Source organism: Oncorhynchus masou, chromosome 1, assembly GCF_036934945.1.
Source record: "Oncorhynchus masou masou isolate Uvic2021 chromosome 1, UVic_Omas_1.1, whole genome shotgun sequence".
NCBI lineage: Eukaryota > Metazoa > Chordata > Actinopteri > Salmoniformes > Salmonidae > Oncorhynchus > Oncorhynchus masou.
In genome coordinates, this window is record NC_088212.1 from 19,112,762 (window position 1) to 19,139,380 (window position 26,619).

The 26,619-nt window shown below is 43.8% G+C and overlaps 1 protein-coding gene across 1 annotated transcript in view; it reads left to right on the forward strand.

Moving 5' to 3' along the window:
- The first annotated feature begins 14,293 nt into the window (after nt 1–14,293).
- LOC135525795 (protein FAM222A-like) overlaps nt 14,294–26,619 on the forward strand; it is a 62,359-nt gene continuing 50,033 nt past the window's right edge. The window contains 1 exon segment of the mRNA XM_064953701.1: nt 14,294–15,259. The gene's annotated coding sequence lies outside the window, so the exon portion shown is untranslated.

Below are 26,619 nucleotides of genomic sequence, written 5' to 3' on the forward strand. Positions count from 1 at the left end.
TGGAGGAACTCTTCTGGGAGTCGGGAGGGCAGGCAGAGCACTGTTCGATCACCCCAGGTGAGTAAGCACCAGACTCACCCAGAGCTTCCTGTCAGTCATGTGTATGTGTTGACTTCTTTCCCTGCTTTTTTTCCCTCTCTACAGCATAAGGCGCTAGTCGATTCAGGCGCAGCTGGGAATTTCATGGATCGTGGGCTTGCGTTAAGGCTAGGGATTTCCTTGGTGTCGTTAGACCTACCTTTCCCCGTGCACTCCTTAGATAGCCGACCATTAGGGTCAGGAGTAATTAGGGAGACTACGGTGCCGCTGGATATGGTAACGCAGGGGGATCATAAGGAGCAGATTAGTCTGTTCCTTATAGATTCACCTGCGTTTCCAGTGGTGTTGGGGGTTCCCTGGTTAGCTAAACACAACCCGGTGATTTCCTGGCGACAGGGGGCTCTTAGGGGGTGGTCAGAGGAGTGTTCAGGTAGGTGTATAGGAGTTGCCGTTGGTGCGACTACGGTGGAGAGTCCAGACCAAGTTTCCACCGTGTGCATTCCCTCTGAATATGCCGATTTGGCTATCGCCTTCAGTAAAAAGAGGGCGACCCAACTACCACCCCATCGCCGAGAGGACTGCGTGATAAACCTTCTGGAGAACGCTGCACTTCCTAGGAGTCACGTGTATCCATTGTCCCAGGAGGAGACGGTAGCGATGGATACATATGTTGCTGAATCGCTGGGACAGGGGTATATTCGGCCCTCCGCATCACCCGTCTCCTCGAGCTTCTTTTTTGTGAAGAAGAAGGATGGAGGTCTGCGTCCGTGCGTTGATTATAGAGGTCTAAATTCCATCACAGTGGGGTTTATTTACCCACTACCTCTCATCGCTACGGCGATGGAATCATTTCACGGGGCGTGCTTTTTCACAAAACTGGACCTGAGGAGCGCATATAATCTGGTACGTATCCGGAGAGGAGATGTGTGGAAAACCGCATTTAGTACTACATCTGGTCATTATGAGTACCGCGTCATGCCATACGGGTTAAAGAATGCTCCAGCCGTCTTCCAATCCTTCGTAGATGAGATTCTCCGAGACCTGCTCGGGCAGGGAGTGGTAGTGTATATCGATGACATCTTGATCTATTCTGCCACACGCGCGGCGCATGTGTCTCTGGTGCGTAAGGTACTTGGGCGACTGCTGGAGCATGACCTGTATTGCAAGGTGGAGAAATGTGAGTTTTTCAAACAGTCCGTTTCCTTCCTGGGGTATCGTATTGCCACCTCCGGGGTGGTGATGGAGGATGACCGCGTTACAGCCGTGCGTAATTGGCCGACTCCGACCACGGTGAAAGAAGTGCAGCGGTTTTTAAGGTTTGCCAATTACTACAGGAGGTTTATCCGGGGTTTTGGTCAGGTGGCTGCTCCCATCACCTCACTGCTGAAGGGAGGACCGGTGCGCTTGCGTTTGCCAGCAGAGGCGGGCAGAGCTTTCAGTCGTTTGAAGGAGCTGTTCACCAATGCGCCCGTGTTGGCGCATCCGGACCCCTCTTTAGCGTTCATAGTGGAGGTTGATGCGTCCGAGGCTGGGGTTGGAGCCGTGCTGTCCCAGCGCTCGGGCGTGCCACCCAAGCTCCGTCCGTGTGGCTTTTTTTCGAGCAAGCTCAGCCCAGCGGAGCAAAACTATGATGTGGGGGACCGGGAGTTGTTAGCTGTAGTCAAGGCTCTGAATGTGTGGAGACATTGGCTTGAGGGGGCTAAACACCCTTTTCTCATTTGGACTGACCATCGTAATCTCGAGTATATCCGGGCAGCTAGGAGACTAAATCCACGTCAGGCTAGATGGGCCATGTTTTTTTACCAGGTTTCGGTTTACCACCTCATACCGGCCAGGCTCCCAAAACACCAAAGCCGACGCGCTGTCCCGCCTCTATGATACCGAGGAGCGGTCCGTTGAGCCAACTCCCATGATTTCATCGTCATGTCTCGTGGCACCGGTGGTATGGGAGGTGGACGCGGAGATAGAGGAGGCCTCACGGTCAGAGCCGGCCCCCCCAAACTGTCCGGTGGGGACTCAGTACGTGCCGAGGGGGGTCCGGGACAAGCTGATCCGGTGGGCTCATACTCTCCCCTCCTCGGGTCATCCGGGCATCAAGAGGACAGTGCGGAGTCTGAGAGGGAGATACTGGTGGCCCACGCTGGATAAAGACGTGAGATGTTATGTCTCCTCCTGCTCAGTGTGTGCTCAGAGCAAGGCTCCTCGGCACCTACCGAGAGGGAAATTACAACCCCTCCCCGTTCCACAACGGCCGTGGACACACTTATCGGTGGATTTTCTTACCGACCTTCCCCCATCCCAGGGAAGTACTACGATCCTGGTCGTGGATCGGTTTTCTATGTCCTGCCGTCTCATCCCGTTGCCCGGTCTCCCTACGGCCCTGCAGACTGCAGAGGCCTTGTTTACCCATGTCTTCCGGCACTATGGGGTGCCTGAGGACATTGTTTCTGATCCCAATTCACGTCCAGAGTGTGGAGGGCGTTTATGGAGAGACTGGGGGTCTCGGTCAGCTTAACCTCAGGTTATCACCCCGAGAGTAATGGGCAGGTGGAGCGCGTAAATCAGGATGTGGGCAGGTTTCTGCGGTCCTATTGCCGGGATCGGCCTGGTGAGTGGGCAAGGTATGTTCCCTGGGTTGAACTAGCTCAGAACTCCCTACGCCACTCCTCAACTAATTTGTCCCCTTTTGAGTGTGTGTTAGGTTACCAGCCGGTCCTGGCCCCATGGCATCAGAGCCAGACCGAGGCTCCTGCGGTGGAGGAATGGGTACAGTGCTCCAAGGACACCTGGAAAGCCGTTCAGGACTCACTACGGTTAGCGGGAGAACGGCAGAAGAGGAGCGCTGACCATCACCGCAGTGAGGCCCCCCCACCGGGGGACAGGGTCTGGCACTCGACCCGAAACCTGCCCCTCCGCCTGCCCTGTAGGAAGCTGGGGCCGCAGTGTGTGGGGCCATTCAAAGTCCTGAGGAGAATAAACGAGGTGTGTTACAGATTACAACTTCCTAGGTATTACCGTATTAACCCCTCGTTTCATGTGTCTCTCTTTAGGCCGGTGGTGGCTGGTCCCCTGCAAGAAGGTGAGGTGCCTGAGGTCCCTCCGCCCCATCTGGACATCGAGGGGTCCCCGGCGTACACAGTTCGGGGCATTCTGGATTCGAGACGCCACGTGGGGGGCCTACAGTACCTCGTGGACTGGGAGGGGTACGGTCCGGAGGAGAGATGCTGGGTTCCGGTGGCCTCCACCCGGATCACCCAGCACCTCGTCCTTCGGGTCGTCCTCGAGGACGGTGGCGGCGCGCTGCGGGGGCCGCGCGTCAGAGGGGGGGGTACTGTCACAACTTCCGCCGAGGTTGGCTCTCCTGCCTGTTCGGGCGGTGCTCGGCGGTCATCGTCACCGTCCTACAAGCCACTACCGATCCCTTTTTCGTTTGTCTGTTGGTTTTGTCTGATTGGTTTCACCTGTGTGTATTTTAGTTAATTAGTGTCCTTATATGTAGTAGGTTGTCCCGCCCTTGTTTTGTGCAGGATTGTTTTTGTCTTCATGTCGTTTGGTGGAGTACTTGTGTTTTATTCTCCGGTCTATCATGATCCTGTGTTGGATTATTCACCCTGTGTGTTGGGTTGACCGTCGTCATTTGTGCATCGGAGAATAAACTGTCAAATCACTGAAACCTGCTCTCTGCGCCTGATTCCACCCACCATGGTATATTGGGACACGCACACGCTTTTTCAATTTTCTACAGTATTGAGGTCAGCGCTTTGTGATGGCCACTCCAATACCTTGACTTTGTTGTCCATAAGCCATTTTGCCACAACTTGGGTCATTGTCCATTTGGAAGACCCATTTGCGACCAAACCTTTACTTCCTGACTGATGTCTTGAGATGTTGCTTCAATATATCCACATAATTTCCCCCCCTCATGATGCCATCTATTTTCTGAAGTGCACCAGTCCCTCCTGCAGCAAAGCACCCCCACAACATGATGCTGCCACCCCACAACATGATGCTGCCACCCCCATGCTTCACGGTTGGGAAGGTGTTCTTCGGCTTGCAAGCCTCCCCCTTTTCCCTACAAACATAACAATGATCATTATGGCCAAACAGTTCTATTTGTGTTTCATCAGACCAGAGGAAATTTCTCCAAAAAGTATGATCTTTGTCCCCATGTGCAGTTGCAAACTGTAGTCTGGCTTTTTTATGGCAGTTTTAGAGCAGTGGCTTCTTCCTTGCTGAGTGGCCTTTCGGGTTATTTCAATATAGGACTTGTTTTATTGTGGATATAGATCATTTTGTACCTGTTTCCTCCAACATCTTCACAAGGTCCTTTTGCTGTTGTTCTGGGATTGATTTACACTTTTCGCACCAAAGTACGTTTAGAGAAAGAACGTGTCTCCTTCCTGAGCGGCATGATGGCTGCGTGGTCCCATGGTGTTTATACTTGTGTGCTATTGTTTGTACAGATGAACGTGTTACAATTGTTTTTCTGAGGTCTTGGCTGATTTCTTTTGATTTTCCCATGATGTCAAGCAAAGAGACACTGAGTTTGAAGGTAGGCCTTGAAATACATCCACAGGTATACCTCCAATTGACTCAAATTAAGTCAATTAGCCTATCAGAAGCTTCTAAAGCCATGACATCATATTCTGGAATTTTCCAAGTTGTTTAAAGGCACAATCAAGTTAGTGTATGTAAACTTCTGACGCACTGGAATTGTGATACAGTGAATTATAAGTGAAATAATCTGTCTGTCAATAATTGTTGGAAACATTTCTTGTGTCAAAGTAGATGTCCTAACCAACTTGCCAAAACTATAGCTTGTTAACAAGAAATTTGTGGAGTCGTTAAAAAACAAGTTTTAATGACTCCAACCGAAGTGTATGTAAACTTCCGACTTCATCTGTATATACCCTGTTGACGCCATGGGTTCCCCTACAGGAACTACACCCCATAACAGAAATACTCATCATAAACTTTGACTAAAGATCCATGTTATACATATAGTTAGAAAGATACACTGGTTCTTAATGCAACCGCTGTGTCACATTTTTTTTAACGTTATGGAATTAGTTTACTATGCAATAATCTGAGACGGCGCTCAGACGTAACAATATTTCTCCGCTATGTTGGAGTCAACAGAAATACAAAATTACAACATAAATATTCCCTTACCTTTGATGGTCTTCGATCAGAATGTAGTGGAAGGAGTCATACTTACCCAATACATCGTTTTGTTTCATAATGTTCAATTCTAGTGTCCATGAAGTAGCATATGCTACCACTTTCAGCTCAAATGACTTCTGGTCCAGAATAATTGTGCATCAAAACTTCCTAATTACATATTACAGGTTGACAAAACTGGTCAAACTAAGTGCAGAATCAAGCTTTAGGATGTTATAATTGCATTCCAACCGGACAATCCTAGTTCATCTGGGGTTGACTGGAACAAAGGAAGCTCTTTGTCCAAAGCGCGCCTTCACGCACATGAAAATACTCGCGACACCTACAGTTTTTCACCCGATTGGGTCAAAGTTCACAGCATATGCACCATTAAAAGCTCTACTGAATGAGGACATCTAGTGGAAGACATAGGAAGTGTTTCCAGATCCATAACTGGTTGGGAAGGGAGGGGGCGATGATGTCAAAGATTGCCTGCCCTGTGAGTTCTGTTATACTCACAGACATAATTCAAACGGTTTTAGAAGCTTCAGAGTGTTTTCTATCCAATAATAATAATAATATGCATATATTAGCAACTTAGGACAGATTTGTATGCAGTTTACTATGGGCACGCAATTCATCCAAAAGGGAAATACCGCCCCCTATCCTGAACAGGAGAACATGTAGGTTACAACGGATGTATCCTTTGCTTTGTATTATTTTTTCTCTCTCTCTGTGTGTTTTTTATTTATTTTTATTTAACTTGGCAAGTCAGTTAAGTTTCAATGACAGCCTAGGAACAGTGGGTTAATTGCCTTGTTCAGGGGCAGAACAACAGATTTTTAATCTTGCAACCTTTCGGTTACTGGCCCAACACTCTAACCACAAGGCTGCCTGCCGCTAGCTAGGTAGGTAGCCTAACCACTAGGCTAACTGCTGTTTACGGTGTAAAGCAGTAAACAGTTTTTAGCGCTATAGTACTGTGCATGAAGGAGGTTGACATTTATTGGGATGAGTCTTGTTCTGGAGGCAGATCTGAGCAACTTCTTCTAGATGGGCAAGTTGCACCTTAAAGACTGCTGCCCTATGTACATTGTCATTAAACACTGGTCACTTGAATTATGTTTACATACTGTTTTACCCACTTCATCCTCTATTCCAGTCAAGGCTCATCCTATAAAGAGTGGGGCAAAAAAGTATTTAGTCAGCCACCAATTGTGCAAGTTCTCCCACTTAAAAAGATGAGAGAGGCCTGTAATTTTCATCATAGGTACACTTCAACTATGACAGACAAAATGAGAAAGAAAAATCCAGAAAATCACATTGTAGGATTTTTAATGAATTTATTTGCAAATTATGGTGGAAAATAAGTATTTGGTCACCTACAAACAAGCAAGATTTCTGGCACTCACAGACCTGTAACGTCTTCTTTAAGAGGCTCCTCTGTCCTCCACTCGTTACCTGTATTACTGGCACCTGTTTGAACTTGTTATCAGTATAAAAGATACCTGTCCACAACCTCAAACAGTCACACTCCAAACTCCACTATGGCCAAGACCAAAGAGCTGTCAAAGAACACCAGAAAACAAAATTGTAGACCTGCACCAGGCTGAGAAGACTGAATCTGCAATAGGTAAGCAGCTTGGTTTGAAGAAATCATCTGTGGGAGCAATTATTAGGAAATGGAAGACATACAAGACCACTGATAATCTCCCTCGATCTGGGGCTTCACGCAAGATCTCACCCCGTGGGGTCAAAATGATCACAAGAACGGTGAGCAAAAATCCCAGAACCACACGGGGGGACCTAGTGAATGACCTGCAGAGAGCTGGGACCAAAGTAGCAAAGCCTACCATCAGCAAGGGCATTGAAGATGAAACGTGGCTGGGTCTTTCAGCATGACAATGATCCCAAACACACCGCCCGGGCAACGAAGGAGTGGCTTCGTAGGAGTGGCCTAGCCAGTCTCCTGATCTCAACCCCATAGAAAATCTTTGGGGGGGAGTTGAAAGTCTGTGTTGCCCAGCAACAGCCCAAAAACATCACTGCTCTAGAGGGGATCTGCATGGAGGAATGGGCCAAAATACCAGCAACAGTGTGTGAAAACCTTGTGAAGACTTACAGAAAACGTTTGACCTCTGTCATTGCCAACAAAGGGTATATAACAAAGTATTGAGAAACTTTTGTTATTGACCAAATACTTATTTTCCACCATCATTTGCAAATAAATTCATAAAAAATCCTACAATATGATTTTCTGGATTTTTTCTTCTAATTTTGTCTGTCATAGTTGAAGTGTACCTATGATGAAATTTACAGGCCTCTCATCTTTTTAAGTGGGAGAACTTGCACAATTGGTGGCTGACTAAATACTTTTTGCCCCACTGTAACTACTGCTATACAAACTTTTTATATTCATATTTTGTCCATACTGTCTATACACACCATTATATACATATATATTTATATTCTGTACTGTGACAGTGCTCGTTCTAATATTTATTAATTTAAATGTTTTGGGGATTTGTGTGTATGGTTTTATATTGTTAGATATTACGGCACTGTTGGAGCTAGAAACATAAGCATCTCGCTGCACCTGCGATAATATGCAAAATATGTGTACATGACCAATCAAATTTGATTTGTATGCAAAGTCAAAATTGGTTATATTGTAAAAATGTATAAACCAAAAGTGTGCCTTTTGCCCTTAATTTAGGGTTAGGGTTAGCAGTATTATTAAGGTTAAGGTCAGATTGAATGACTTTGTGGCTGTGCCAGCTCGTGACCACACTGCAGAGCTGCCTCCAGAATAAGATTCAAAACGAGAAATGCTAACCTGCATATACGACATCCATATGGCTATGCCTTGACAGCGATGAAAGCACAGCTCCTGTTTTATGAGTGTAGAAAGGTTGTATGACATTGTACACCTCAGGCGAGAGGAGTCACACTGTGTGCTACTGATCACAAGTCAAGTCACAGGGAAATCACTTCGGGTACCAGACAAAATCATGTCAACAGTGTGCCATTAGTACATCTCAAGCAAAGGTATTTACACAATGCATGCATATATGTATTCATTTATATTCAAGGGAGTTGAAAGACAAATGGATGTAATATCCTGGGACAATTCAACCCACTAGGTCAGTCAAAACCTTCATGAACCATTAAGCAAGACATTTCAAGTTGCATATCATACTGGAATTAAATTATTTTTGAGAAATATGTTACTATTGTGAGCACTGATGATAAAATAGGCATTTGCATTACTGAAGACTACATATTTGGATGTGATCTAATTCTAATGTAAGCCAACCACTTGACACCTTTTCAGATTCATCCCCTTCAGTTGGCAGACAGCGTGTTTCACCCGGGGGCCACGATGCAGTGATCCTGGCCCAAATCAATGGCAGATAAATCAATGCTATCTCTTTCTTCCATGCCTCTGCCGCAATCTATTTTTTTTTTTTTGCTGTTACCTTGCTGTTTGTGGAGACTTGAACTTTGTTCAATTAAACCCCAGTTCACTTTGCCCGGGAAGCTAATTGTAACAGGGCAAGTTTTGCATTTGAGTAACAGACAGAAATTCTAGCCAGATCTTAGACTAACAGTATTTATTAGGTTCCCATGAAAAAAAGGAACTGCACAACTTTTAACTGGCCTGGGACGTGATGTCTTCAGGATGTAAGACTTACTCCCACTAATGTTATTGCAAAGTTTATATACAATCACTGGATCAAAGATAAAGGTTATCTCTTGCAAAAAAAAGATATCTCTTGCAAAATACATTGTATCTCATTGAGACTAATCTGGATCAAACATTTTCAAATGCAATGGGAAACCACAGCCACCTCTCTAGATTTACAGTACCCAATATACTGTAGGCCGGATAGCCACTCAATAACTAAAAGAGAAAAATTGCTGTAGCAGTACCCAGGCCATTTTTGTTTAATCTCATTTGGGGAGAAAACAACAATTGATAGCCTGGGTTACCAGTGCATTGCATGGGGGAAGTTTTGCGTTGCGTGTGGCACTGCTTTGTTGTGCAATACTTCCAGGTCTCTTGGCAGGAAAATGTTGAATGTGATCTGCTGGGCCTATCATCATGCATTTAGGTCACAGATTCAGGTATCATTAGGAATGATTTCCAGCCGATGCACAAGCTCAGACATAAACATATATATATATTTTTAATATAGCCACAAAGAAAATGATTCACTGTGATATTGCCCTTGTCTCCTGCATAAATAATTAATTATTGTTATGTTCCCTCATGGTGACTTGGGGGATTGGAACGGCTGAGTGTTTTCACAATGTATTTGTGTCCAATCTTTTCTGTATTGGGTGTACTCTAATCAAAGCAGATAATAAACATGTTTTGAATATTTGTTGAGATTCAACAGCTGAGTCATCTGCTTATCAACTAACAAATGACTTGTATGCATGCCTCACTCGGGCACAACAGCAGTACCCAGGCCAGTATTTTCAATTAATAAGATATTGCGTTGATTGACTGTCGCGGCGGTTGCTGATTGGCCAAATACCCGGGGCGTGAGGTGGTTGAACTTGTCAACAAAGCAGCATGACAGTAATATGATGCCAAGTTTTCAAACTACCGGTAGTTTCTTTAAGATTTATAAAGCGATCTGTGCATTTAAACAACAGCATAAATCCTATTTTACTTTTGCATGTCAAAAACATAATCACCAGTGCTGCACATGCTGTCACTGTTTTGAACAGATTAGATTATACTCTTTAGAACGAGCAGACAACTCGCGTCACAAACAAACAAGTACACCAGGGAGAACATAAGCTAACATAACGTCAGAAAGCATGATGTGCTAGCCAGTCAACTTTCATTCTAAAATAACTAACTAAAAAAGTCAGATATTAGTTTAGAAGAACTTGAAATTGGCATGGAGCTAACTAGCTAGCGAGCTACCAGCTAGCTATAGCTTGCTAGCTACTTATCAAAGGTAACTACACTATACCCTACATGGCCAAAAGTATGTGGACACCTTGTTGTCGGACATCTCATTCCAACATCATGGGCATTAACATGGAGTTGGTCTACCCCTTTGCTGCTATAACAACCTCCACTCTTCTGGGAAGGCTATCCTCTAGATGTTGGAACATTGCTGTGGGGACTTGCTTCCATTCAGCCACGAGCATTAATGAGGCCAGGGCACTGATATTGGGTGATTGGGCCTGGTTTACAGTCTGCGTTCCAATTCATCCCAAAGGTGTTTGATGGGGTTGAGGTCAGAGCTCTGTGCAGGCCAGTCTGTATGGACTTTGCTTTGTGCAGGGGGGCATTGTCATGCTGAAACAGGAAAGGGCATTCCCCAAACTATTGCCACAAAGTTAGAAGCACAGAATCATCTAGAATGTCATTGTATGCTTTAGCTTTAAGATTTCCCTTCACTGGAACTAAGGGGCCTAGCCCGAACCATGAAAAACAGCCAATGACCATTATTTCTCCTCCACTCAACTTTACAGTTGGCACTATACATTGGGGCAGGTGGTGTTCTCCTGGCATTCGACAAACCCAGATTCGTCTGTCGGACTGCCGTATGGTGAAGCGTGATTCATCACTCCAGAGAACACGTTTCCACTGCTCCAGAGTCCAATGGCGACGAGCTTTACACCACTCCAGCCGACGCTTGGCAATGCATATGGTGATCTCAGGCTTGTGTGCCGCTGCTCGGCCATTGAAACCCATTTCATGAAGCTCCCAACGAACAGTTATTTTGCTGATGTTGCTTCAAGAAGCACTTTGGAACTCGGTAGTGAGTGTTGCAACCGATGACAAAAGATTTTTACGCTCTATGTGCTTCAGCTCTAGCAGGGCAAAAATTGGACTTGTTTGAAAGGTGGCATCCTATGACGGTGCCACGTAGAAAGTCACTGAGCTACTCAGTAAGGTCATTCCACCTCCAAATTGTGTCTATGGAGATTGCATGGTTGTGTGCTCGATTTTGTGCACCTGAAATAGCTGGCTGAAATAGACGGAATTTGAAGGGGTGTCCACATACCTTCATATATATATAGTGTAGCTGGTTAATTTGACCAACAAAAATCTACCAAACTATGTCTCAATGTTTCTCAAAATTACTGTAGCTGCCTAATACATGTTGTCATGCTTTGTGATACACCCAGTTTTTTGCTGTTTAAGTCCACACAACATGTCGCCCTGTGACCTACAGTAGATTCTGATATACAATATGGGGGGAACAATAAAATTGGCCATGCTTTTTTTCCCTACCAGATCTGCGATGAGAAGGTTCTAGCTAGTGTATCCCGCTGTCCTTCGACTCTTATTGGATGTAGTCCAGTTTATCAGGTCCCAGCCTGCCATGACAGTTATGATTATTTATTTACAAGTTAATTAACATTTGCTTTAGCACCATCTGTACATAATAGAGCAGATCTAGTCCCACGTGCGAGAGATTCATCACTGGGAGGAAGACTAGAGCAGACCCAGAAGTTGTGACTGAATGGACACACATTTGAGGGCCCCAGGATGGTCCATTTACTTTGTGCAGTTATAATTTATGCTATGAAATCCTACTATTTCATTGGGGAAGTTCCTCCTCATAGCAAATAGCTGGCAAAACATTCCAAGCAATGTCTGCACCACCTATGTGCCCTATGTGCCCAACTGCCCCTGAACAGGCAGTTAACCCACTGTTCCCAGGCCGTCATTGAAAATAAGAATTTGTTCTTAACTGACTTGCCTGGTTAAATAAAGGTAAAAAAAAAAAATGGAGGCGGAGCTGCTGCTTCTGCTGCTGCTGGCAGTCACTGAGGGGCAAAGTAGTAAGTAACTGAACAGTTTGTTTTGAACAATATATTTTTGAAACAGGAAAATGTACACATTTACCACTTTTATGAGCATTTATAACATAATTATATAATATATGCTATTTTTTTAGAAATACATTTTGGGGGGGGGGCCAATCACAAGTGGGGCGCCGCCCTAGCGCCCGAATGAGCAGGCTGCTGTTGATTGACTTGCTGGATTCAATGGACACAGTTAGTTGAGACAGGATTTTCTCTCACAACCCATCCAGGTACTTCGATAAAGGAAGCAGCATGACAACTGGAGGCTGACTAGAAGGGAGGAACTATCAGAGTGGTTAACTATGGAATCTCAGAGAGTAGACTATTGTCCAGTCTCAGACGACATAAAATACCACATACCATATGTATCCTCCAAAAACCTGTTACTCTTTAGCCTACTGTGCTTTAAGAGGCTAGCATCAAAGTGAAAGTCATACAGAGTATTTTCAAAGGGAAGAGCTAGGACAGCTAGCAACATAACATGGAGTTGCCAGGAGCAGAAGGATTGGTGAGCGATCAGATAGGGCAGAATTGATGACCTGGCTAAGGATGGATTTCTGGGAGAGCGGGCTGCCAGAGCGAGGTAATACTTTCAGACTCTTATCGGCACTGGCATAAGCTGAGTGCTACATCACCCACTTCCCAGCGTCAGCTTATTATGAGAGGCCATGATGTGATTGCCTTGTACTGCTTTTGTGTGTTCCAGCAGGGTCTGTCTGTGTGTGTGCTGGGCTGGCTGGACAGAGTGGGCTGGTGCTTGTGGAGATGGCCTCATGTCACTCATTACAAACTCCATGGAGCTCCCAGCAATCAATGTAGAATGCATTTTTTTTTGCAAGCAGAAATCCAATTACGGATAGTCTTGAAGCTGTTAGGGTCAGGAATAAAAGTTCAAAAAGACAGAGTTAGTTATTTAATGTCCATCTTTATTGTGGATGATACATGTAATAAGATGTCTTAATTAAAGTATTGTTGAGATGGGAAAAGTTAACAGTGTTCTTAATTGTGGGCTGGGTTGCTCTGTCCCATGTTGTCAGGCTTTACCTATATGGTGCTGACAGCAACAGGCTCTAGCATTTGTTTGACAAATTGTGAACACCATGAGACAGTGGTGGAAAAAGTACCCAATTGTCATACTTTTGTAAAGTGAAAGTGAAAGTCACCCAGTCAAATACTACCTGAGTAAAAGTCTAAAAGCATTTGCTTTTGCCAAAAGTAAATGTAACTGCTAAAATATACTTCAGGATCAAAAGTAAAAGTAGAAATAATTTCAAATTCCTTATATTAAACAAACCATTATATTGTTTATTTTATTCTATGGATAGCTGGTGGCAGATTCCAACACTCATTTAGAAATGGACCATGTGTGTTTAGTGAGTCCGCCAGATCAGAGGCAGTAGGGATGACCAGGGATGTTCTCTTGATAAGTGCATGAATTGGACCATTTTCATGTCCTGCTAAACGTTCTAAATGTAATGAGTACCTTTGGGTGTCAGGGAAACTGTATGGAGTAAAAAGTACATTATTTTCTTTAGGAATGTAGTGAAATAAAAGTAAAAGTTGTCAAAAATATAAATTGTAAAGTACAGATATTTAAAAAAATACATAAAATGTAGGTAGTAGTTAAAATAATTTTTTACTTAAGTACTTTACACCACTGACTATGCACTGTAATGCAGCTTGCTAAGGCTTTTATTATAAGGCCTATAATAAAGGCTCATGAGTGGCGCAGCGGTCTATGGCACTGCATCTCAGTGCAAGAGGCGTCACTACAGTCCCTGGTTTGATTCAAGGCTGGATTGGGAGTCCTATAGGGCGGCGCACAATTGGCCCAGCGTCGTCCGGGTAGGCAGTCATTGTAAATAACAATTTATTCTTAACTGGCTTGCTTAGTTACATAAAGGTTACATTTAAAACATTGGCATATAAAGAAACGTAAATCAATGTATTCCGTTTATTAAAGGGTCTATAATAAACGGATTGACATGTCTTACTTATAGTACAATGTTCAGTTGAGTCGGCTAGACTGAATCTCTCTGCTTTCTAGGCAACTACTTATTTCACTGACTAGGATAAACCTTTCCGCGATTAAACAATGTGGTTTCAAACTTGACGCTGACAACGTCACCGTGGTTACGATCCTCAATTATCAATGATTGGCTAACCCGTGGGAACGTTTCAATTCCCACAGTACAATGATTGGTTGGTGGGCGGTTTAAGGAGCGGTTAGAGTCTGCATCGTTCCGGGTTATTGTCAGTTTCGGCAGCTTTGCACAGGGAGAGGACCGCATCCTGAATAGCAGTGAGCTGCCTTAAACATCCAAATATTTATTCGGACATTATCAATATTGCTTGGTATTTAGATCAAAGAGAAGGTCAACGCAAAGGAATGTTTGGAACTGGTTCTGTCACCTCAATTGGAAATTAGAGTCTATAATCGGGAGGACAGACGTTTTGCGAGAGGCTGTAGACAGACATCGCCGGAGAAAGTGTATGCCAAAGGATTTAATAGCATCTCTTATTTCTCACAACTGCATTTGTTTCAAAGTATTGGAATCTGCACGGTTACTCTGTGCTACAGACAACGTTGAAACATTTTGTTTAGTGGACAAATTCAGATTGATTAGACTAAATAGGTGAACCACTTTGACCTATATGCGTAATTGCTTTGGGGAACCATTCGCATCCATCAATTCTTTTGGATTGAGAATTTCGTTTTGTGACAAATCTTTTTGGAAATATTCACGGGGAAACGAGGAGAAGAAATGACACGATAGCGGATCATTTTACAGGCTAGTTTCGGGGGCGAAAGGTTGAGTATGATATGCGTTAGGTGAGAGCACAGTTTAACGGGAGAGACTGACACGCAACACTCCTGAATTTGTCAACCTGTTATTTCCCAGGCTTTGAATTCACGGTCATTCAGCCCAGGAAACGAAACGCATCAGTTACAATAATATTGTTCATTGACGGAAAGAGCAATTCATTTAACCATTGGGTTTTTCAGTTTGGAATCTGATTCACTGTCTGAAAATGTGCATGATACTGAAAGGGGGAGAATAAACTGTATTGCTGTTGATCAACAACGGTTTTTTGGATTTTGGAGAGCGGAATGAAACCTATCTGATTTATCTCTGGACCGCAACGTTCTGAAGCAGACTACTCATCGCCAGCTAACCTGCATGGAATTCTAATCTGCACTACGAAACAATTTATGGTAACTAGCCTATTTTATCTTCAGGTATCAAAACTATAGTCATACATTTATCGCATGCGTAATTTGGGAATTGTGTTGCTGCTAATGGCAGCCGGGGTCATTCGGCGACATGTTTTCATATCATAATTGATGGATGGAGTGTAAGAAAGCTGGCACATTGCATAACAATTGATGGATAGTATTGTAGGAAAATAGAATGAGGATGTAAAATGCTGAGTCTACAGTACAGAGATGTTGAAATGACTGGGGTAGGACAGGCTATAAAACCTGTTTTTCATGCGTAGCCTAGGCTAACCTACAATAAAGGACATGTTTTAAAATCGATGTCAGTTACTTAATGGATTTAGGATCTGCTTTTACGTGTTGTATTTGTTATTTTCAAGAATAGGGAGCAATTGAGTATATTGTCGGAAGTATTCTACACAAGGAATTATTTTGTGTATGCCCCCATGTGTCATTATTTTTAATGAGCGGTGGGTGAAGAGTTTCAGCGGCAATTAATGATTTTCACCCCCAAGTATAACTGGCTTAGTTTCTTTAAATAGTTGATGACATTCACTGATGTTGATTAACGGACGCGCTTAGATGTGATCTTCCTCAAATGAACGAGCATCACCAGTGCGTAATTCCTCAGAACTTTTCAGTTGGAGCTCGGTGTCATAGCCATTAAGTACAGGCTATACCCAAGTAAGTAAATGCGACACACACAATATCAGGCTACTGTAAACAGCAGGTGCTGACCTGGAAAATAGTACATATTTTTAATCTGTGTAGGATGTAACATGGGGACCATCAGGCTACACACATGCACCTCTTCAGCGACCAGAAGACAGACGCGCACACACACACACACACACACACACACACACACACACACACACACACACACACACACACACACACACACACACACACACACACACACACACACACACACACACACACACACACACACACACTGATAAGCAAAGGGGTTTCATTTTTTCCTGTGAAATTCCTGGAGTTTGTGGCTAGTTAACAGGCCTCGATAATCCATGTATTCATAGACCACTATAGGCCAGGCCTCTGCTAAAAGTATCTCTGCATTGTTTCAGTGGCTGGATAGTGGAGTACAGTACAGTGGACTTTACCCTGGTCCTTTACTTGCTCATTGATAATCTTACATGGGACCCCTCTACATCTAGGGCCAGGCTCCTGGAGTCGCCAGTCCTGTACAGTACTTGCCATAGCATAGCACAGCGGCTGCTTGCTAGTATTGAGTAAAACATTGGGTGAAACTTCACCTGAGGGGGCAGAGCCGCCTCATTTACTTCCTACACTCGGCCCTATGACCTGCTGAGCAAATTGTGCTCATATTAGCTCTGAGACTGCTCCTCACCTAAACAAAAAGTCCCCCTAGTATAATGCGTGCCTTAACTCAACATTATGGTTGGGGACAGGGTGGCAGGGTAGCCTAGTGGTTAGAGCATTGGACTAGTAACCGCAAGGTTGACAAGGTACAAATCTGTCCTTCTGCCCCTGAACAGGCAGTTAACCCACTGTTCCCAGGCCATCATTGCAAATAAGAATTTGTTCTTAACTGACTTGCCTGGTTAAATAAAGGTACAAAAAAAAGGATTAGCTACTGGAGCTAGCAGGACAGCCTAATATATAGACCAGTGAATTACCTCTTGGATTTAGTCTTGGCTCTGTTTTAATTTTGGGGGGGTTAAATATCGTGTCTCATAATGCCTTTCTGAAGGCTTAATGTGTTTTACTTTGATTTGGGATTTTAATGTAAAGTAGGCCTAAGTAGCCTGGCAGGTTTTTTATTCAAAACAGAAATAAATATACAATCTGATTTGTTTTTTTGGCCACCTCATTTGCAGGATTCTAAATCCATACAGGAAATCATTAAAGCAAGGTTTTTGTTGTTAAAACTAAAAGCGGTGCCATCCAAACTCAACTTTATGTTGGGTGAATGCAATAATACTAGCCTATGTTTCATACTCCGTCTTTGATTAAATGCCTCCCAAAACCATCTAAAAAGCAAAACACATTTTATACCGTTGCCTGAACTTTCAACAAGTATCCTTCTTAATGTGCAAAGAGTTGGTTGAAGGACAGATTTAATTTTGGCTAAGATATTAAAGCGGAAGTAATATACTAAGCAAGCCCAGGCACTATATCAATTTTCAACACTGAAATACTATTTCAATTTGATTGATTGATAGCATTGGGGTGAATACTCTGTACTCTTTGCTTATTAAAACTGCAGTCTTGAGTGAATAAGTAAGGTTTGCTCATGAATATCTTCATAATAGCTTCACTTTAATTTCCTGTTCTATGTATTAATATTATTTAATCCCAAAATGGTTTGATTGTCTTAATGCAGACCCAGAGACAACAATACAGAACTACGGTGTGTGCAATGCCACTGCAAACATACCTTGGATGATATACACTACTGTTCAATAGTTTTGGGTCACTGAGAAATGTCCTTTTTTTCTGAAAGGCAACTTTTTTTGTCCATTAAAATAACATCCAATTGAACAGAATACACCTACAGTGTAGGCATTGTTAATGTTGTAAATGACTATTGTAGCTGGAAACGGTGGATTTGTTATAATTTTTTTATGGAATAACACCAGTCTCAATGTCAACAGTGTAGAGGCGACTCCGGGATGCTGGCCTTCTAGGTAGAGTTGCAAAGAAAAAGCCGTAACTCAGACTGGACAATAAAAAGAAAAGATTAAGATGGGAAAAAGAACACAGACACTGGACAGAGGAACTCTGCCTAGAAGTCCAGTATCCCGGAGTCGCCTCTTCACTGTTGACATTGAGACTGGTATTTTGCGGGTACTATTTCATGAAGCTGCCAGTTGAGGACTTGTGAGGCGTCTGTTTCTCAAAATAGGCACTCTAATGTACTTGTCCTCTTGCTCAGTTGTGCACCGGGGCCTCCCACTCCTCTTTCTATTCCGGTTAGAGCCAGTTTGCTCTGTTCTGTGAAGGGAGTAGTAGAAAGCGTTGTATGAGTTTTCAGTTTTTTGTCAATTTCTCACATGGAATAGCATTCATTTCTCAGAACAAGAAAAGACTAACGAGTTTCAGAAGAAAGTATTTTTTTGTCTGGCCATTTTGAGCCTGTAATTGAAATAACAAATACGGATGCTCCAGATACTCAACGAGTCTAAAGAAGGACAGTTTTTTAAAATTGATTCTTTAATCAGACCAACAAAGTTGCAAAATGTTTTTCTAATGATCAATTATCCTTTTAAAATGATAAACTTTGATTAGCTAACACAACGTGCCATAGGAACACAGGTTGCTGATAATGGGCCTCTGGATGCCTATGTAGATATTCCATAAAAAATCTGCCGTTTCCAGCTACAATTGTTAATGTTGTAAACTACTATGTCTACACTTTATTTCTGATCAATTTGATGTTATTTTAATTAACAAAAAATCTGCTTTTCTTTAAAAAACAAGGACATTTCTAAGTGACCCCAAACTTCAAAAATAATCTGCTCTGATTTATCTTCAATAGATATTAATCTATATTTACTGTGCCATCTTGATTATTTGTGATTTTGAAAAAATTATATTTCCAGAAATGTAATAGCATATTTGTTTTCCAGAGAGGCATTTAGTTTATTCTGTATAGGATATATTTTCATTAAATTATAGGTAATGGAAAGCAGGGATCCTGTCTTGTGGCTCAGCTTCCACAACCACTGACAATAAAAGTGGCTTCTTTCTTTCCAGGAAACACATTTAGGCAAAACATTTAGTGACACATGAACCTGTTCTCTCAAAGGCATCCAAATAGCATCTCATTTGATATTGATCTGAGTTCCTGTTACTGTTATTTTGTTATTTCTTTTGCGCTTTGTGTAACTTATTTTTTAACTCACCGTGTACATAATGTTGCTGCTACTGCCTCTTATGCCCGAAAATAACTTCTGGACATCAGAAAAGCGATTACTCACCGCGGACTGGAAGAAACTTTGTCCTTTACCGAGTCCGACCAGAAAGATATCCTGGTTTCACTGGAACAGGCCCAGATCCAGGACTTTTGCGTGAAGAAAAGACGCCAGAAATCAAATCAAATTTATTTATATAGCCCTTCGTACATCAGCTGATATCTCAACGTGCTGTACAGAAACCCAGCCTAAAACCCCAAACAGCAAGCAATGCAGGTGTAGAAGCACGGCGGCTAGGAAAAACTCCCTAGAAAGGCCAAAACCTAGGAAGAAACCTAGAGAGGAACCAGGCTATGTGGGGTGGCCAGTCCTCTTCTGGCTGTGCCGGGTGGAGATTATAACAGAACATGGCCAAGATGTTCAAATGTTCATAAATGATCAGCATGGTCCAATAATAATAAGGCAGAACAGTTGAAACTGGAGCAGCAGCACGGCCAGGTGGACTGGGGACAGCAAGGAGTTATCATGTCAGGTAGTCCTGAGGCATGGTCCTAGGGCTCAGGTCCTCCGAGAGAGAGAAAGAGAGAATTAGAGAGAGCACACTTAAAAAGAATCCGGAGGTGAGCAAGTAAACTCCCAATGCCTTCCATTCACCTTGCTAACAAGCAATCTTTAGAAAATAAAATTGAAGACCTACTAAGATTTTACTACCAATGGAACATTAAAAATTGTAACATCTTATGTTTCACCGTGACGTGGCTGAACGAAGAAACGGACAATATAGAGCTGGCAGGATTTTCCATGCACCGGCAGAACAGAGAAGCTACCTCTGGTAAGACGAGGGGTGGGGGTGTGTCTTTTTGTCAATAACAGCTGGTGCGCAATGTCTAATATTAAAGAAGTCTCGAGGTATTGCTTGCCTGAGTTGGAGTACCTTATGATAAGCTGTCGACCACACTATCTACCAAGAGAGTTCTCATCTGTATTATTCGTAGCCGTCTATTTACCACCACAAAGCGAAGCTGGCACTAAGACCGCTCTCAACCAACTCTATAAGGCCATAAGCAAAGAAGAAAATTCTCACCCAGAAGCGGCGCTCCTAGTGGTCAGAGACTTTAAAGCATGCAAACTTAAATCAGTTTTAACAAATTTATACCAGCATGTCACATGTGCAACCAGGGGGGAAAAAATCCTCGACCACCACACACAGAGATGCATACAAAGCTCTCCCCTACCCTCCATTTGGCAAATCTGAACACAAATCTATCCACCTTATTCCTGCTTACAAGCAGAAACTAAAGCAGGAAGTACCAGTGACTCGTTCAATACGGAAGTGGTCAGATGACGCGGATGCTACACTACAGGACTGTTTTGCTAGCACAGACTGGAATATGTTCCGGGATTCATCCAATGGCATTGAGGAATACATCACCTCAGTCATCGGTTTCATCAATAAGTGCATCGATGAAGTCGTCCCCACAGTGACTGTACGTACATATCCCAACTAGAAGCCATGAATTACAGCCAACATCCACATCGAGCTAAAAGCTATAACTGCTGCTTTCAAGCTGCCCAGTGACGCAAGCCTACCAGACGAGCTAAATGCCTTTTATGCTCTCTTCGAGGCAAACAACACTGAAGCATGCACGAGAGCACCAGCTGTTCTGGATGACTGTAAGATAATGCTCTCAGTAGCCAATGTGAACAAAACCTTTCAACAGGTTAACATTAACAAATCCGCTGGGCCAGGTGGATTAACAGGACGTGTACTCAAAGCACCAACTGTCAAGTGTCTATACTGACATTTTCAACCTCTCCCTGATTGAGTCTGTAATTCCTTCATGTTTCAAGCAGACCACCATAGTCCCTGTTCCCAAGGAAGTGAAGGTAACCTGCCTAAATGATTACCGCCCCATGGAAATCATGTCGGTAGCCATGAAGTTCTTTGAAAGGCTGGTTATGGCTCACATCAACAGCATCCTCCTGGACACCCTAGACCCACTCCAATTTGCATAGTGCCCCAACAGATCCACAGATGACACAATCTCAATCGCACTCCACACCACCCTTTCTCACATGGACAAAAGGAACGATGTGAGAATGCTGTTTATTGACTACAGCTCAGCGTTCAACACACAAAGCCCTTCACTAAGCTAAGGACTCTGGGACTAAACACCTCCCTCTGCAACTGGATCCAGGACTTCCTGACGGGCCGCCCCCAGTTGGTAAGAGTAGGCAACAACACATCTGCCACGCTGATATTAACACTGAAGCCCCTCAGGGGTGTGTACTTAGTCCCCTCCTGTATTCCCTGTTCACCCACGACTGCGTGGCCTGGCACGACTCCAACCCCATCAAGTTTGCTGACGACACAACAGTAGTAGGCCTGATCACCGACAACGATTAGATGGCCCATAGGAAGGAGGTCCGAGACCTGGCAGTGTGGTGCAAGGGCAACAACCTGTCTTCATTGTGAGCAAGACAAAGGAGCTGATCGTGGACTACAGGAAAAGGCGGGCCGAACAGGCCCCCATTAACATCGACGGGCCTGTAGTGGAGTGGGTCGAGAGTTTCAAGTTCTTTGGTGTCCACAGCGAATTATGCGGCTCCTGTGTGGTGCTGATTTTGTTCTCAAAGCCATATCTGTTCCTTGAGGTAATCACCAGACATGATTTCCTTGCCTTTGGCTGTGAGGACGAAGTAGTAATGTGCTGTATCCTAGCAGGCGTTCATCCACTGTAACCCATAGTGATGGCAGGCTGTAGACTTTTCATCAGGCTCTACAAGAGTGGAGCTATAACTTAGCCTGGTCCCCTAGCCTAGCTACTACTATAGGTGCGTTAGCCAACTCTTCTGTTGTAATACCTTATGTGTGGCATGGCAACAATTTGAAGAGTTGCCTACAGCCCATCCAACATTATGGGACCAGGCTAAGTTAAAGCACTCCATTCCTCCTCAGTGATGGGCTAACCAGTTTTCAAAGTTGTTAATATACAACCCCACCATGCAGAATGGTTCAAATGCAGTTATGCATTTGAGATACAAGATGGAATCTCCAAGCGGACCTTGACCCCATTGAAGATAGTTATGTGAATCCTATAAGGTTTCAGGTTTGCGCAGCGAAGATGAGTATAGTGGATGGGGAGGGGCCTTTTTATTTATTTTTTAACCTCTATTGGTGCTCTTGTGCCAAAAGGGGTCCCCTACACCTCAGTAGTGCATTAAGGCCTTGGACACCCCCCCCCCACCCTCCCTTGAGTGTGTGTGTGTTTGTGTGTGTGTGTGTGTGTATCATGGCCTCATCAACAATTATGCATGAAGGAAGTTTTGATTGGTAGTGGAGGCTTGGGTGCCATTTGATTCACTATTGTGTGTTTTCCCGTGTTTCTTATTATCTCTAGAACTCTTTATTGCCTCTTGTTTCCCTGCCAGAAGCAGCTAGGGATGGTTTTATCTCGTGCGAGCGTCTGATTAATCTCTCTTCTCCCAATGCTGTTGTACTTTAATCTTGAATGGGCACTATCGGATTCTCCTCGCCTATTGAGGAAGATCAAGCTTTAGTGGAACAAGGAACTGCACATCATCCTAATCTCCTTCTCTGCTGGATTTTGGTTGGCTACCCTCCCTTGGGGCTTTGTACTGTTTCTGCAAAAGCAGGAAATACATCAGCAAGATAAAGATGTTTTCTCTTTATGCTTTGGTCATTAATTCTCAGTTGACATTAGCCAGCACTTTACAGCTCTGCTTGTTGGTTCATTACCTGGCTGAAGGAGCTGTCAGCTCGAATTATCAGGGTCAATGATTGGCAAAGTTGCAAATAGCCATATGACCTGAATTGGTTGAACTTTTGTCAGCCATTTAAAAAAAAAAAAAAAAAAAAAAAAAAAAAAAATCCTTAATGATTGTGTAGCTCTGGCTATGGGTGCCCAGTGCCCTTTACATATTGCCAGTTTTACACAGGGGATGGAGGCCCTATGTGAATAACCTAGGTCATCCTTAGGTTCTGTGCTGTAGATGGGCTTCAGCTGTATGGATGTGTCGTGGATAAAATTTTTTTAAGGAGAATGCAGTTGATTCAGACATAAGCTGCGGACTACAATTTTGCTCATCCAATTTTGTTTATGTATCATTGAAAAACAATAGGCATTGTGCATGCTAGCCTGGCTTCAGAAGTGTGTGTGACAATGGCTACATTACTTAATGTTGCCAATGGATACTACATATGTGGGTGACACAGCGACTGTTAGCTGTTGTGACAAAAAAAAGAGTCCGTTACCCTATTCTGATGGTGTTGCTGTAAAGGTAATGAAATTTCCACTGACTGGAGAAAACAATGTCGTCTGGTCTGCATGGTAATTGGAGAAAACACCCCTCTTCGTTTCCCCAGCTCAGCGTGAACGCAACACCATTTAATAAAACTCTGTAGATTTGGATCTTTTATTGCCGGGCCTAGCAGCAGCAACACAGAATGGAAAGCCGAGGCGTGCACAGATAAAACTCATTCAATTTTACCTGTTGAATTTTAACCAAGCTGGAGACGGATTTGTGAGAGGGCATGTGAGGGGGGGAGGGGTGGGGGAGTTGGTATATGGGCAATTAGACTTTGAACCATTTCCACTGCAAATTTTACAAAAACACATTTAATTGAAGTGTGCAGATGCAAAGTTTGGTAACAGAATGACGGTTTGCTGTTTGTTCCACCATTCGGTTGCGTTATTGTACAATTTTCAATGGAAATTGTTAAAAGCAGTCCTTGTGCATAGAATTGTATGGTTTGTTTAACTTTGCAATCCTTGATTTTTGTTTGACATGCATTCCTCTGTTACCGTGGAACTACCCATACGTTTCTAGCATAAACTCACTGTTGCCCTGATCTGAGCAGAGGAGTAGACAGGAATTTCCATCATTTTCTCTTGTGTTATTGCTTGTGTCAAGACAGGGTTGGAAATCCTTGTGATATTAGACCCTCAGGCCTCCTGGTGTCTCTATGCCTGCTTCTACTCACGTATAGAAATATTGGCATGAGGACACGTATGGACACACACACACACACACACACACACACACACACACACACACACACACACACACACACACTCTCTCTCTCTCCTAGCGCCTGTTTTATTACCTCCTGCCTGCTGCTGGAATTGCTTTCCTCCCCCGACTAAGCCAGGCAAAGCCGGCTTTATTGTGTTAACCTATTTGTGTGTCGAGAGCGATTGCCGCGTTCTTTATCTCTGTTTGTATTCTGACGGAGAGACTGCAACGAGGGGGGGCAGTGGAGCCAGGCGAGCCACCAGAGTTAGACGGATGGCCGGTCACCTCGCTCCACTCCCGAGGATAATGACTAGTTGCTAAGCAATCCCCCCCTCCCACCCTGCCCGACTGGCATCCAGAGTAATCACTTTTTATCTCTCAGATGTCATGTATAATTATAAGCCCATCGCCTTCCTCGGAAATCTGCCTAATGGGTCTTTTCATTTATTTAGGTGAGTGGATATGGAATTAGAGATTTGGGTGGGGGTTGGAGCTCTATTGGTTTTCCTAGATTACAGAGTGCCGTAACAACCGTGTTCGGTGTGTGTTGATCCTTTTCCCCATATATAAGTTCAAACTGCCTGCTGTCGTATATCCGCTGAAGCATTATCTACTTGGTGGTCAGCCGTTGGTAGAGTTTGACCAGGATTATTCCACTGGCTAAATGTCATTCTCAGTGTGAGAGCTATGCTGGTTATCCTCTCTCTTGCTCTCTCTTCAGAGACCAAATGGGATCAGAGCTCAGGTTTGTAGGCTCTTAGTTTTATTAACATTTTTATTGAGTTGAAGTAATTGTTGACCCTTGGTGACATAATGAATTGCCTGCTCTGCTTGGCAGAAATGACTGGCATGGCTTCAAGCTTTTTTTAACCAAAGATTTTTGCTTTGTCGATTGAGCAGGTAAATTGAGTTGTTTCGCTCTTTTGCTACATGTCAACCGTGATGGAGTTGAAATGAGAAGGACAACTCCAGTGTTGCCCTGCAAAAAACCTTGGTGTGACCCTGGACAACACCCTGTCGTTCTCTGCAAACATCAAAGCAGTGACACACTCCTGCAGTTTCATGCTCTACAACCTTCGTAGAGTCCGACCTTACCTCACACAGGATGCGTTGCAGGTCCTAATCCAGGCACTTAATCTCCCATCTGGACTACTGCAACTCACTGTTGACTGGGCTCCCCGCTTGTGCCATCAAACCAATGCAATTTCTCCAGAATGCTGCAGCCCGCCTGGTGTTCAACCTTCCCAAGTTCTCCCATCTCACCCCGCTCCTCTGCACACTTCACTGGCTTCCAGTTGAAGTTTGCATCCTCTACAAAACCATGGTGCCTTAGTGGTGGAACCAGCTACTCCCTGAAACTAGGACAGCAGAGTCCCTGGCCAACTTCTGAATGCACCTGAAACTCTACCTCTTCAAAGAGGTATCTTTATATAATACCGTCCTCACCCCACCCTTTATATTTTAGAAAATAAGAAATAAAACCACTTTCCTGAACCAACACTTGCAATTTCACACAACTACTTTATTAAGAAAGTGTAAATCAAATTGTATTTGTCACATGCGCTGAATACAACAAGTGTACAGTAAAATTCTTACTTACAAGACCTTAACCAAGCAGTATTAAGAAAATGACAACAAAAGATTAAGAGCTAAAAATAACAAATAATTAAATAGCAGCAGTAAATAATAATAGTGGGACTATATACAGGGGGTACCGGTACAGAGTCAATGTGCGAGGGCACCAGTGTCGAGGTAATTGAGGTAATATGTACATGTTGGTAGAGTTATTAAAGTGACTATACATAGATAATAACAGAGAGTAGAAGAGGGGGAGGGGAAATTCATGTTCAGGAGTCTTTATGGCTTGGGGGTAGAAGCTGTTTAGAAGCCTCTTGGACCTAGACTTGGCGCTCCGGCACCGCATGTTGTGCGGTAGCAGAGAGAACAGTCTATGACTAAGGTGGCTGGAGTCTTTGACTATTTTTAGGGCCTTCCTCTGACACCGCCTGGTATAGAGGTCCTGGATGGCAGGAAGGTGTACTGGGCTGTACGCACTACCTTCTGTAGTGCCTTGCGGTCGGAGGCCGTGCAGTTGCCATACCAGGCAGTGATGCAACACATCAAGATGCTCTTGATGGTGCAGCTGTAAAACCTTTTGAGGATCTGAGGACCCATGCCAAATCTTTTCAGTCTCCTGAGGGTTTTGTCGTGCCCTCTTCACGACTGTCTTGGTGTGCTTGGACCATGTTAGTTTGTTGGTGATGTGGATGCCATGGATCTTGAAGCTCCCAACTTTCTCCACTACAGCCCCTTCGATGAGAATGGGGGCGTGCTCAGTCCACCTTTTCCTGTAGACCACAATCTACTTTGTCTTGATTACATTGAGGGAGAGGTTGTCCTTGCAGCACACGGTCAGGG